Source organism: Argopecten irradians, chromosome 14 (assembly GCF_041381155.1).
Source record: "Argopecten irradians isolate NY chromosome 14, Ai_NY, whole genome shotgun sequence".
Lineage (NCBI taxonomy): Eukaryota > Metazoa > Mollusca > Bivalvia > Pectinida > Pectinidae > Argopecten > Argopecten irradians.
The window spans coordinates 17,227,451-17,240,840 of NC_091147.1; positions in this window are offsets into that span (position 1 = coordinate 17,227,451).

Here is a 13,390-nt window from a genome sequence, read left to right on the forward strand (position 1 = left end):
TCTCTCAATAGAGATATGTGTAAAATATGTTCCAGTTCGGAACAGAGAGCTCATTGCGGTTTCTCAGACTGGACTGTTTAGGATTAAGTGTAGTTTGTATTTTAAACAGTTTATTGTTTGTTTCGGTAGACCACCTTTGTTGCCAAAGTTGTTTGATGCCGACTGAGTTGAAGGTTTGATGTCATTGGTGTGTGGTAGTTTCAAATCTGTGATAGGAGGTTTTCTTGATGCTTTCAGAGGTTAAAAAAGTATTTCCTCCCGATGACATGTATATATTAGCAGAACAGTTTACTGGAAAGAGGGATAATAACAGTTCAAGATATGATTGACAAAAATGGAGACATTTTTTCTTATTCAAACGTTTGCAAATTTTATCATTTTCAACCTCCTTTCACTTTATTTGAAGGGTTAAAGAGGGTATTAATAGAATCTTTTCCAAGTTTGAAGGAGAAATTCAATATCATGGATCCCCAAATTGTCCATACTTCTTAGAAATAATAGTCTCAGACAAACCTGGAAAAAGGATAATATACAAAACTTTAACTCAATCATATGGATTATCAATTAATAACTCTTACAATGTGAAATGGGCATGTAACTTAGGGTTGGATGATGATGACGAGTTCTGGTGGACAAAAACCCTCAGAATTATTTTTTTAACAAACACAGGATTCCAAGTTAAGGTGGCTGCAATATCGGCTGGTCCATAAAATTTTACCAAATAATATTTTTCTATTCAGAATTAAGGTAGTGGATTCTCCGCTATGTACATTATATAGTGATGAAAATGAAACATATATATATTTGTTTTACGAATGTTCAAGGATAACAAAACATCGTAAGGAGTTTGAGAAATGGTTACTTGAGAAAACTACTTTCAATGTTAGTTTATCACCAATATCAATACTGCTTGGTCTACATAACAATATGTTTAATATAATGTCATTACTTTTCAAACAATATGTATATCACTGTAGAACTAAGAAAATTTATGTATGTTTTGAAGTACTTAAAATACATATATGTAAGTATTATGAGGCGAAAAAGGTTATGTATAAATCTAAAAATGAATATACAAAATTCCTTATAAGATGGGGAGGATGGCATGCCTTGTTTGAAAAAGAAAACATTGAAATTTAGTTTTCTCTTTGACAATTTCACATATTGTAGATGAAATGTTGGTCTTGTAGGGTTTGTGTAAATGTGTAAGTCCAATTGTTACTTGTTACATATATACAAAATTGTAATGTAAGACATATTATTGGTATTGTGATGAATTGTATTCCTTGTTCTTTGTAATAACATGTTCATGAAAATCAGTAAAAAATTTTGAATGAAAAAAAAACTTTACACCATGGCCATCATTGAGAAGTTTTAGTTTCTTATTTTTACTTTAAGATAAAAATATTAATAATAATTAATTGCGCTCCGAAAAAAACTCAATGAAACTATGTCCTCTATGGAATGAAGTACTGATTGCGCATGCATCAAGAGCAAAAACAAATATTGTATATGTATCGTTGTATTAGTCAGACACATATATACATGATTAAACACCAGTTAATGTTCAAATAATGGGTATCGTTTATGCTCTGTCGGCAGTGGAGCATCATAAAGTGGTGGAGAAAAAGCTTTAAGTGGTGGAGAAATAGTTAGAAAAAATGTTATTTTATGGTGTTTCAATGATTATTAAAAATCAACTCAAGCAATAGATCTTACCTGGATTAGGTAAAGTAGTATTGTTTTTTTTTATTACAACAAAAAATGTCAGTCAAGGACAACAGCCTCCCACGTGTTTGGGTTATGCGTTTATCCGTACGACTGTGGTATACTTACGAGAATGTTTACCTCTGCCAAATTTTTATCTTTTTTTATAAAATATATAAAGATCAATCAACATAAAATAAAAATAAACCTTTTCCAAACACTAATCATAATTCCAATGGAGTTATCTTCCCATGAGTTCGAAGCAGGTTTTGGAAAAAGGTGGGTCAAATACCAATCATAGTGGTAGACTACTTTTTTCTACTGCATTGACTCTTTTAAACCTACCTCTGATCATGACGTCTGACATCAACTGGAGGAAAGATTCCTCATGGTTTCCTTTTGTTCCTTAGAGTTATACATACTTCAATTTGAGAGAGATCAATAAAACCAATATGACTAATCAAGCACCATTCATGATTTCGAAAACTGACCCTGATCCCTGGGTAGTATACAGCCATGCCTTGTGCTCGTAAATCAACGTGTAACTATTCAATGCCGTAGCATACACAATAAAGAAATGAAAAGTCATCTGCGTTACTCGGACGGTTTGACAGCTGGCGATCCGTCAACTGAAGTTCATTTCTGCTGTGTTCCAGAAAATACATAAGGGATCAAAATTATTGCATGTATTACTTCTATCAAACTTTATCATTCTATGTTTAAGTTCTCTCATACATGTACTTTGTTTTTGATATAAAAAAAAAAACCCAGAAAATCATACATCACTTCGAAAAAAATGTTCGGTATTATCCGTTGATTCCATACCGACTCTCATAGCAAAGAAAAATTGCATTTTTGACTGATAACAATTTATCAATGGCGGGCGTCAAGATCAATCCGGGTTCTCTTGTTTTTAAAAGGATTCCACATATCAGATTAAAAAATAAGTTTGTAGATAGAAGGCCAACCTGTCTTTCCAGCCAATTAGTTATGGCAGTTCTTAATCAGTCAATATGTTCCGTGATTGAAGAAACCAATGGTATCAGATGAAAGTTAGTAATAAGATATTCAGGAGAGTTATTTTGGACAATGCTTCTCGCGTTGTCGGTGATATTAAGGAGAATTAATATCTCGGTGTTATATACAAATGACCATATGATGATGTACAAAGACCCAAAATTAATCATTTATAGAAAATGTGATTAGCATCATATCCCACGTCCATCACCACAATGCTATCTGTAATTGGTAAGTAGAGCCTAATCATGTTTCCCTAAGACCACTGTCGGTATTTCTGTAAAACGTCATTACTTCGGTCGATACTCTGCGGAATAACTGCAGGTGGATCCGAACAGTTTGCAGACCTATTACTGCTTCGCCTGACAGAGTGACTAAACTCCTAACGTTTTCATCGCTTTCATAAACCGCAGGTGGTGTGGATTTGTTATTATTGCTTACATAGTCCTCCACGATATCTGCACCTCGTCCATGGAGATCTTTTATTGTATATATCGTAACAACGGGAGTTATATTTAACAGAATGGATATTTTAATTAGACATCAATAAATTACTGACAATACAATAACAGATATGAAATCGTCATGGCTGGCATTGTTCACCATGACAATAGGATTGGTATCGATGTCTACAGATACCGGGATACACGATTTCGTCCTTTTGAAGTTAGGTAAGTTTACGATTTATTTATTTCGAGACTAACAAGAATACATTTTTTGCATAATGATACACATATTAAAAACTAAAATAACATAGATATAGATTAATATGTAGTTTTAAAAATGTGCATTTTTCTCTAGCTTTTCTTATTTTTGACCAGTGTTCATTTGATTTTTAAAAAAATTGCAAAATCTCGCTAAAGCTTAACAAAAAAACTGTAAAGGAATGTTCAAAACAATTATCGTTGATCAATTTCTTCGCCAAATAATTCATCTGAACAGTCTTTAATGGATCATAACAAGCCGAGTGAAATTAATGTGTAATTTGCAACAATACATTTTCATTTGAGAATATTTGCGGAGAAAAATGAGAACAAAGCAATGGCAAATTGAAAACAACAATATAGATGGTGAATTCGTGTTACACATTCTTTGAACACTATTTTGAGTAAAACAATCAAGAAAAACGGTAAATATGAAGTTAAAATGACATACAGGGCAGGAGGTTGTTCTTAACGAACCATAGGCGCAAGTGCACAATCATTTATGAAACAGTTTAATGTATTTCGCGAAAGGTGGTTTACAAGACCAAGATCATTTGCAATATAATTTTCATTGAAATTAAACACAGATATGAATCGAACTCTAGAACTGGCTTACTGAGACCTAAGGTTCACGGAAAAAAATTTGAAAACTTATGTATTAAGTGAAAAGAGTTTTGAAATTTTTAGTTAATTTGTCCCTCTGACAGTCCCGTGGGATCATATACTTCACAATTTTGATTGGTCTTAGGTCATTGAAGGATTATACAAAATTTTACTGAATATATCGTAGTAGTTTTTTTTAGAAGTCGAAAGTATAAATTGGTTACGGACACACGACGCACGACTACCGCCATTTGGGACTTTGTCTCAGGTGACCTGTAACAAAATACCTTTGACTATATCAGTAATGCTATCATTATATGTTTAAAAGGACCGTTTAATATATGACTTGTAAACGGGACCAGCAAATAGTTATCAAACGTATGAAAATGAAACGCTAATTTGATAATGATCTCGTATTAATGGGTAGATTGGTTGTTTTATTAACGTCCATGTGACAGCCAGGGTTATTATGGTATATACCTATAAATTGAATATAAAGATAGAACATCGTATACAAAAAGTACGAATGAAGAAGACATTAAATAGAATATCGGAAGTACGTGGCGAGTCTGAACAAGAAGTGTATTGTATTGTCATATAACCATATCATTTGACGCTATAACCTGTAACGCCTGTCCATTTTATGACAATTTCTCTTCACAATGAACATTCTATTACCGGTCTCTCCTTCATTAGACATTTATTTATCGTTCATTAAAAGTAACTATAAAATATCGACCTAGATTAGTTATAATCCTGACCCCGATTACAGTATTGTATGTCTCATCGATCACGTCTCTTTGTGTTTTACGATGTAATACATTGTTGATGTTACTTGATATATATCACGCTGGTGGGATGCACTCGATGATTCTGAAAGGCAACATCAAGTATAGCATTGGTTTGTTTGATCTGGTATGGGTTATTAGATGAACACTATATTAACAGCCAGTGTGATTTAAGGACGGCGACGGCCTCCCATGTGTGCAATACGCTGCGGAGGGTGCGATATATTCATGTTGTGTCACCTTGTAATAAAGGAACTATTGCCCCTTTTTACCGTGCTATCCAACTGAAACATGTCACCGAATACACCACATAAGCACATCCACCTGATCATATTATATCGACAACACAGAAAGCAGTCTTCTTACTCCCTTTACGCTGAACGCAAAAAAGGACAGAAACTTTTATAATCCAAGATGTATCTTGGACAGGGGATAGAACACAGCGTCTCCCTTGCCAGGGCGAAGACTCAACTGAAGCCCAAAATGAGGTGGTGTCAAGTGAGAAGTTAGGAAGAATTTTATTTTTATTAATCACCGTCCTATTAACAGCTATGTTCATGTAACGACGTTCTCCCATGACCACTATGACGTCACTCATGTTGACCTGGTAACGTTAACTGATAACCGTCAAAATGACGGTGTTCCATCTTGTGGATTAAATCGTCGTTTATTAACGGTTTTCCTACTCTAATGCAAACAATGTTAATGCAGAGACCCAAAAATGATTCAATAATGTAAATATAAGTATAAAACTCTCTTTCTATGGAATCTATGGTCTATATAGATGCTAGAGCTTTGCAGACACTCGTCTCAAGATTCTCTCTATAGCTATTGCATCTATATAGATCCTAGATTCTATAGGGAGGCATTTTAATACTTGATTAAAACATATGTGTGTGAAATAAACACAATTCCACCCATGGGGTAATTTCAATATACGCAACATAGAATCAAACTTAAATATTGTTTCATTCCTTTACAAGTTATCCTTGCCTTGGCCATTAAATACACTGAAAGCTATTGTAGTATCAAGTTCATATCAAATCATTAAATTGGATATACAATTTCAAAACAACCAGACATTTATTCAGAGTAAGGTTTTACGTTGCATTAAAATTGAACACTGAATATCAATTTTAACTCAAATACGCGTTAATCATGAATAAATACAATAACATCACATAGAGGTACAATATACTCTACATTGTGTCGTTCGTAACAAATGCACTTGGAAGTTATGTTGATACCAAATAATGACGAAACGGCATTACAATCCTGAATGGAGGAGATGATGGACTCGTTAAGGCTCTGTAATATATGATGTGTTCATTAGGAGATCAAACAACCCAGGTGTTTATGAGAGCTTTCTTCTGATTACTGGTGATGATTTCTAGTACATATGAGTGGTCAATAACGATATTAACCCATCGACAGCTAAGGAAAATAAAAGCAGGATTTGTTTGTTGTTTTTTTATTTGGTTGCCATATCATATACACATTAGAGGACATTGATGATGTGGCGATGCTTGTCTAAGTGTTACGTCCTATTACCAGCCAGTGTCATTAAAGGACCGTGTATATGGTGTGTGTTTTCGGATTTGGTTTGGTTTGTTATACTCACTTCCTTTTAACAGCAAGGGTCGTGTAAGGACAGCCTCCTGTGTATGTGGTGTCTTGTGAGTGTGAAATGAGAGGTATATGTTTTGGAAGACTGTGGTATATCAGTGTTGTGTCTTCTTGTACAGTTTAACTCGTGTCCTTTTTATAGTGCTATATCAGTAAAACATGCACCCGAAAGGCTGCGGTATAGTTGTTGGTCGCTTTATTATATTGGAACTGTTACCCATTTTAAAGTGCTATTTTACTGAAACATATCGCTAATCGACCGATAGGATCACTTAGGTCCGAACTATTTTCTGAACAAGTATCACAATATTAATCAGGTTAAACGTAAAACATTGAAATAAGAACATATTTTATTGTCATGGTGAATTTAAAACAGGTAAATATATTTTTCAGTCAAACCAAATAATAACATAATGAATATTGAAGGCGACGATAAAATGATACGGCATATGATGCTTACGTTTTAATATTATGACATTTTCCACATCAGACAAACCAGTCATTGATTTTGTAAGCAAAAATAATACAAATCGATATCAATAGTTCATATATGTCAAATGCACCCATAAAATATTTATAAAAAGTGTCCTCCTTTACATCGTCTGCTGATTTGACAAGTTATACGTTTCGTTTGGTCTAACCTTATCAATAGTTTGATATTTCATATACACTCATAAAATATTTATAAAACATTTCCCTCGTTAATCCGGTTTTTTACCATATGATTTGACAAGTTTTACGGTTCATTTAGTCAAACCTTATCAATAGTTAGATATTTCAAATACACCCATAAAATATTTATAAAACTTCCCCCGTTAATCCGGTTTGTTACTGTATGTTTTGACAATTTTTTCGGTTCATTTGGTCAAACCTTATCAAATAGTTCGATATTTCATATACACCCAAAAAATATTTTTAAAAACATTTCCCTCGTTAATCCGGTTTGTTACCATATGATTTGACAAGTTTTACGGTTCATTTAGTCAAACCGTTTCAATATTTCGATATTTCATATACACCCATAAAATATTTATCAAATATTTCCCTCGTTAATCCGGTTTGTTACCATATGATTTGACAATTTTTACGGTTCATTTAGTCAAACCTTATCAATAGTTCGATATTTCATATACACCCATAAAATATTTATCAAATATTTCCCTCGTTAATCCGGTTTGTTACCATATGATTTGACAATTTTTACGGTTCATTTAGTCAAACCGTTTCAATATTTCGATATTTCATATACACCCATAAAATATTTATCTCGTTAATCCGGTTTTGTTACCATATGATTTGACAAGTTTTACGGTTCATTTAGTCAAACCTTATCAATAGTTAGATATTTCAAATACACCCATAAAATATTTATAAAACTTCCCCCGTTAATCCGGTTTGTTACTATATGTTTTGACAATTTTTTCGGTTCATTTGGTCAAACCTTATCAAATAGTTCGATATTTCATATACACCCAAAAAATATTTAAAAAAACATTTCCCTCGTTAATCCGGTTTGTTACCATATGATTTGACAAGTTTTACGGTTCATTTAGTCAAACCGTTTCAATATTTCGATATTTCATATACACCCATAAAATATTTATCAAATATTTCCCTCGTTAATCCGGTTTGTTACCATATGATTTGACAAGTTTTACGGTTCATTTAGTCAAACCTTATCAATAGTTAGATATTTCAAATACACCCATGAAATATTTATAAAGCATCCCCCGTTAATCCGGTTTGTTACCATATGATTTTACAAGTTATACGGTTCATTTGGTAAAACCTTATCAATAGTTAGATATTTCAAATACACCGATGAACTATTTATAAAACATCCCCCGTTAACCCGGTGTCTTTCCATATGTTTTGACAAGTTTTACGGTTCATTTGGTCAAAATCTGGTATGAGACGCTTCATGATCCGATATATAGGGGATCTTACATGAGTGGCTATGTAATATGGAATTTATCAAACGAGTTCAATAATTTGATATACCACGAGCCTTTAGGCGAGTTTCATATCAAATTATTTAATGAGTAAGATAAATTTCATATAACATAGTCACGAGTGCAAAACTCTATTTATCACAAAACTTTTATTGATAGAGATTTAAGTAAAAATTTTAATTTCGTCGATGTATAAAGCAGTTGAAATCTAGCTCGGAAGTGACGTTTCCCTCTACCAGAAACATATATACATATACATAGAGATTGGCAACTCCGCCATTTTTACGATAGGCAGATGTACCTCTGTATGTGCTTAGGCGCTTTTAGATAAGCTGTTAAATAGTAAGATACAGCAGAATAACTTTGAATTGTTATAAAAGATCAGTAATTTTCAGATGGTATGAATACGATTTTGGATAGAAAAATATATTTTTTAACTTGTTTATTAATAAAACAAAATGCACTTCCGGTTTTGAAAGGCTGATTTTCGAAAAAACTTGGTAAATTGCTGATTTTCATGCTTTCAAAAATCATATTAGATAACATAAATCGTGAAATCTGGTCACATCAAACCATGATATAATATGTAAACTTTGTATTTATGCAAAAATATAACGTTTAAAAGAATACACTTAAAAGTAGTTAGCCAAGGAAAAATGCCTATAAACTGGAGGTCCCGTTGCCTGTCAATAAAGACAAAGAAGGAGTTTCCAATCTCTATGTATATATGTTTCTGCCTCTACCGAGACAATCATGCGACATCATATATAGATTATGACGTCAAAACTACATGTGGCGTCATAAGAGTGTTATAACACTTGTGTCTTACGATATTTATGACATAGCTGGACGGGCCAGTTGTGTGATAAATGAGGGTGTGTAAACAAGAACAGTCTTATGAACGACGATAATTACTAAAGCCAAAACCATATACAAAGATATTCATTCGAAGTGTGTACAAATGTATAATAAAGGCATGTGCATATGTATTTCTGTTTACTTGTGTTCTAGCCAAGATCATATTGATTACTATGACTTACAGCCCGTGTATAATTTTATTCAACGATATTGCAGGACATAGTACAGCACGCATGCATTGGTTTTTTTTTTCTATCCAAACTAAATTTGATCGCTATGAATCTCTGGTGAGGATTTTGACGTGAACAGATCCGTGTGAAGGGACGTAACTCTTTAGCAACATTACTATGACGTAAAACATTTTGTTAATATCTTTTTGTTATTTAGGTGTTTACTGTTAAAAAATAAACTAAATATAATGTTTCCATGATGTCACAAGTGTTTATTTTGAGTTTTAGCGTTAGAATTGTACCTGCTACCCCTATTGCATGATCGTAAAAGGCGACTAAATTTAGGATCTTATCTTTTCTATTCTTCCTAACTGACTTTATCTTTCCTAATGCCTTCCTTGGCACCGCCTCACTTTTGGCCTTGCGTTGAGCGTTCGCCCCTGTGAGGAAGGCTCTGGGTTCTGTCCCCTGGCCGAGACACACCAAAGTCTATAAAAGTGGTAGTTTCTGCTCCTGCTTAGCGCTCAGCAAACGGGGAGTGGGACGACTGGTTCGCCCGTTGTCAGTATAATGTGACCGGGTGGGGTGTGCTGCTTGGTGTCTTCGGCGGCATGCTTCAGTGATATAGCACTATAAAAAGGGCAATAGTTCCACTATACAAGAAGACATAACATGAATTTACCGCAGTCTCCCAAAACACGCACCTCGCACAACATACACGCAGCACACCGCATACATGGGAGGCCGTCCTTACATGACCATAGCTGTTAATAGGACGTTAATTAATCAAACATGTCACAAGTGTTTATTTTGAGTTTTAGTGAAGAATAGTATCATTTTACGACATATCGTACATCGGCGCAATGACCGGAAATGTAACGTCATTGTACCCAAATTGATACCAATACACGTAGATTTCTCTTATATGGCATTTGTTGCTTGGTGTTCTTCACTTTTTTCTGTTTTGTTTTCAAAAAGAAGCATACAAACTTTATTTTGATGCTTTGTTTTTGCTATTACAGTGCTTATTTTTACTATTAGAACGATTAATATCATGTGTCGAAATTTCTAGTTTTGTCACATGATGTGTACCTAAATTGATACCCAGCAAGAAAATATGTATAAAATTAAGAGAAATCAATGTAAATATGTGTGTACAAGAGGAAATGAAAATATAAGAGCGGAGCAGACAAAATCATGAACAAGACGCGGGTTCCAATCTTGGCTGTGTTATAAGAAAGAATATATAACAAAACAACTAAATACAGTTATACAGTTTTTTTACTGTAAAAATTGTCACAGAAGCAAGTGACATTTTTTTTCACAACAGTACCTAGAGCGCTAATTCAGTATCAAAAACTCAAATTGATTGCTATGCCCGTATCAAACACCACGTTATGACTTGTGTGATATTTCAATGATTTAAATTACAGTCGGGACCATTCAGGGCATTTTCAAATTAACTTTGTCGGGGTCAAAAGACCACTTTTAATTATGTGTTTTTTTTAATGATTGTAAAAAAAATACAATGTAAAAAAACTACAAACATGATTATGAATCAATCAAGTTACAAGATACTTGAATCTAGAAATCATATCAATAGGGATCCTTGTCTAATGATCTTTTTATAAGAACAGAAGATGTTTGAATGAACACGAGGGTATTGGGTTTGGTTTATTGTAATAGATGAAGGTCCTATTAAGGGTCATTTATGTGCATTATATATGTGCAATGGGTGGGTTTATATTTACGTTCCCAGAACAGTCAGGGTCACATGAAGACAGGCTTCCATGTATAAGGTGTGTTGCCATGGGACAGAATCCAAAGCATATTTCCTTTTGTTTTTGTATATAAGCCTACGTCCATATTTTTTTTAATATAATAAAATTTAATCCCAACAAAATCACCATGATTAACTTATCATAAGTTATTCCATATATTGCTTAACGGGAGAAATTTAATCAAGACAGTTAACAAGAAGCCCAAGGGTCGTAATTGTTTCTTGATCTATGAGTTCTGATACAGAATGAAATTAAGACGTATAAACACTATATGCTTACCCATTGCACTCATCAGGCTCCTAAGTCAGTCAGTGATTTATGATTATGAATTGAAGATTTATATATGACGAGTATTTTATTTTATTAATTAAATCAGTGAACTCAGAAGATAATTTTGTCATTTTGATCCCGCCCATTAACGACCAAATTAGCTATCTCAGACTAATTATTCCACCCAAGTTTGTCAAATTTGGAAGTTGAGAAAATAATCGTCATAACCCCCCCCCCCCCTATTAAAACTATAATAAATTTGACTCCCTTCTATTTAGGGGAAACTCTAAGATCCCCGGGCCATGAAATTCCAAGTTTGTTAAGGGTCTTAATACCATTCTACTCTATGAAGAGTGTTTGATTCTACCACTGTACTATCTGTACGTTGAGAACACTTGAAATATAAATGAATTTTACCCCTTTTGGCCAACATGGTGGTTCGAAACCATATAATTCGCAATTTTGATTGACCTTATGCCTTAAAAGAATTTGCAAATGTAAATTGTTTACAGACGGTCGACGGACGACGACGGACAAAAGGCAATTAGATTAGATCGCTAGAGACTATGTCTCAGTGACCTTAAAAGCATACTAGGTCTCAAGTAAATGACGTTATATTGTGTATTATTGTAAACATGTCATCTGATCATTGAACAGTTTATACAAAATGATGCTTAGTACTTCTTGATGGTTTGATTGTATACTGAGTATCAGGTCAGAGTTCAAAATGTAATTTGCTGATCCATTTTAAAGCCATACGAGTGTGAGAACAAACAAGAGACCCAAGAGGCCTTGGCGGTCACCTGAGTGCTGATACAGAAAAGCCTTTGCAAAGTTGATTCAAATCTGTAAAAAGGATCTACGAATAAGAATAAACTTTAAACTTCGTATAAGATTTTTTTCTTTTTTCATTTTGATAGTTAGTGTATGATGTTACCAAACCTTATGCTTAAAATTGTATTTGCTTTGCCAACGTTAAACAATAAAACCAAACTAGAAGTCAGTCAGTGATTTTATAACTGTCACTTTCTAATCTATGAAGATTATTTGGTTCCATCAAAAGTCTGAAGATTTTTGAAGTTTTAGCCATTTTGACCCCCTCTTGTCCCTTGGGGTCATCAAGGACCAATATGGATATGGTGTTAAAATTCTATTTCTGGCTAATAATTCTAACCTAGTTTGACTCATTTCCTCTTAAATCTAAGCAAATAATGTTCATAAATGTGTGTTCTCCTATACAAACTATAGTAAATTTGACTCCCTCCCCAGGGGAAAATCTGAGATCCCAGGTCCATGAAATTCACGCATTTTGTAAAGGCTTTAAGACCTTTCAATCTATGAAAAGAATCTGGTTCCATCAAATCTGTAAATTCTTGAAAAGCCAATTTGACCCCTTTTGGCCCCACCCCTCTGGCTCCTGGGGGTCAGCCAGGACCAATATGGATATAATGTTAAAATGCTTCTCAGGCTAATAATTCTAACCTAGTTTGACTAATTTCCTATGAAAACAAAGCACTATGATGTTCATAAATGTGTTTTCCTATATAAACTATAGTAAAATTGACTACCTCCCAAGGGGAAAACATGAGACCCAAGGGTCATATAATTCACAATTTTTGCAAAGGACCTTAAGACCTAGCCTATTTGACCCGTCCCTTAGGCCCCTGGGGGTCAGTCATGGAAAATTTGTTAATTGAATTCAATGGGCATCTACTAGGGATAATTCTGACAACACTTGCCTTATTTTCTATTATAAATGACCAAATAAAGCTCCAAAATGTGTTTTCACTATATAAACTATAGTAAATTTAACCCCCTCCCCAGGGGAAAACCAGATACCTAAGGGTCATATTAATACAATTTTTGTAGGGGGCCTTGAGACCTTTCTATCTATGTAGAGTATTTGATTCAACC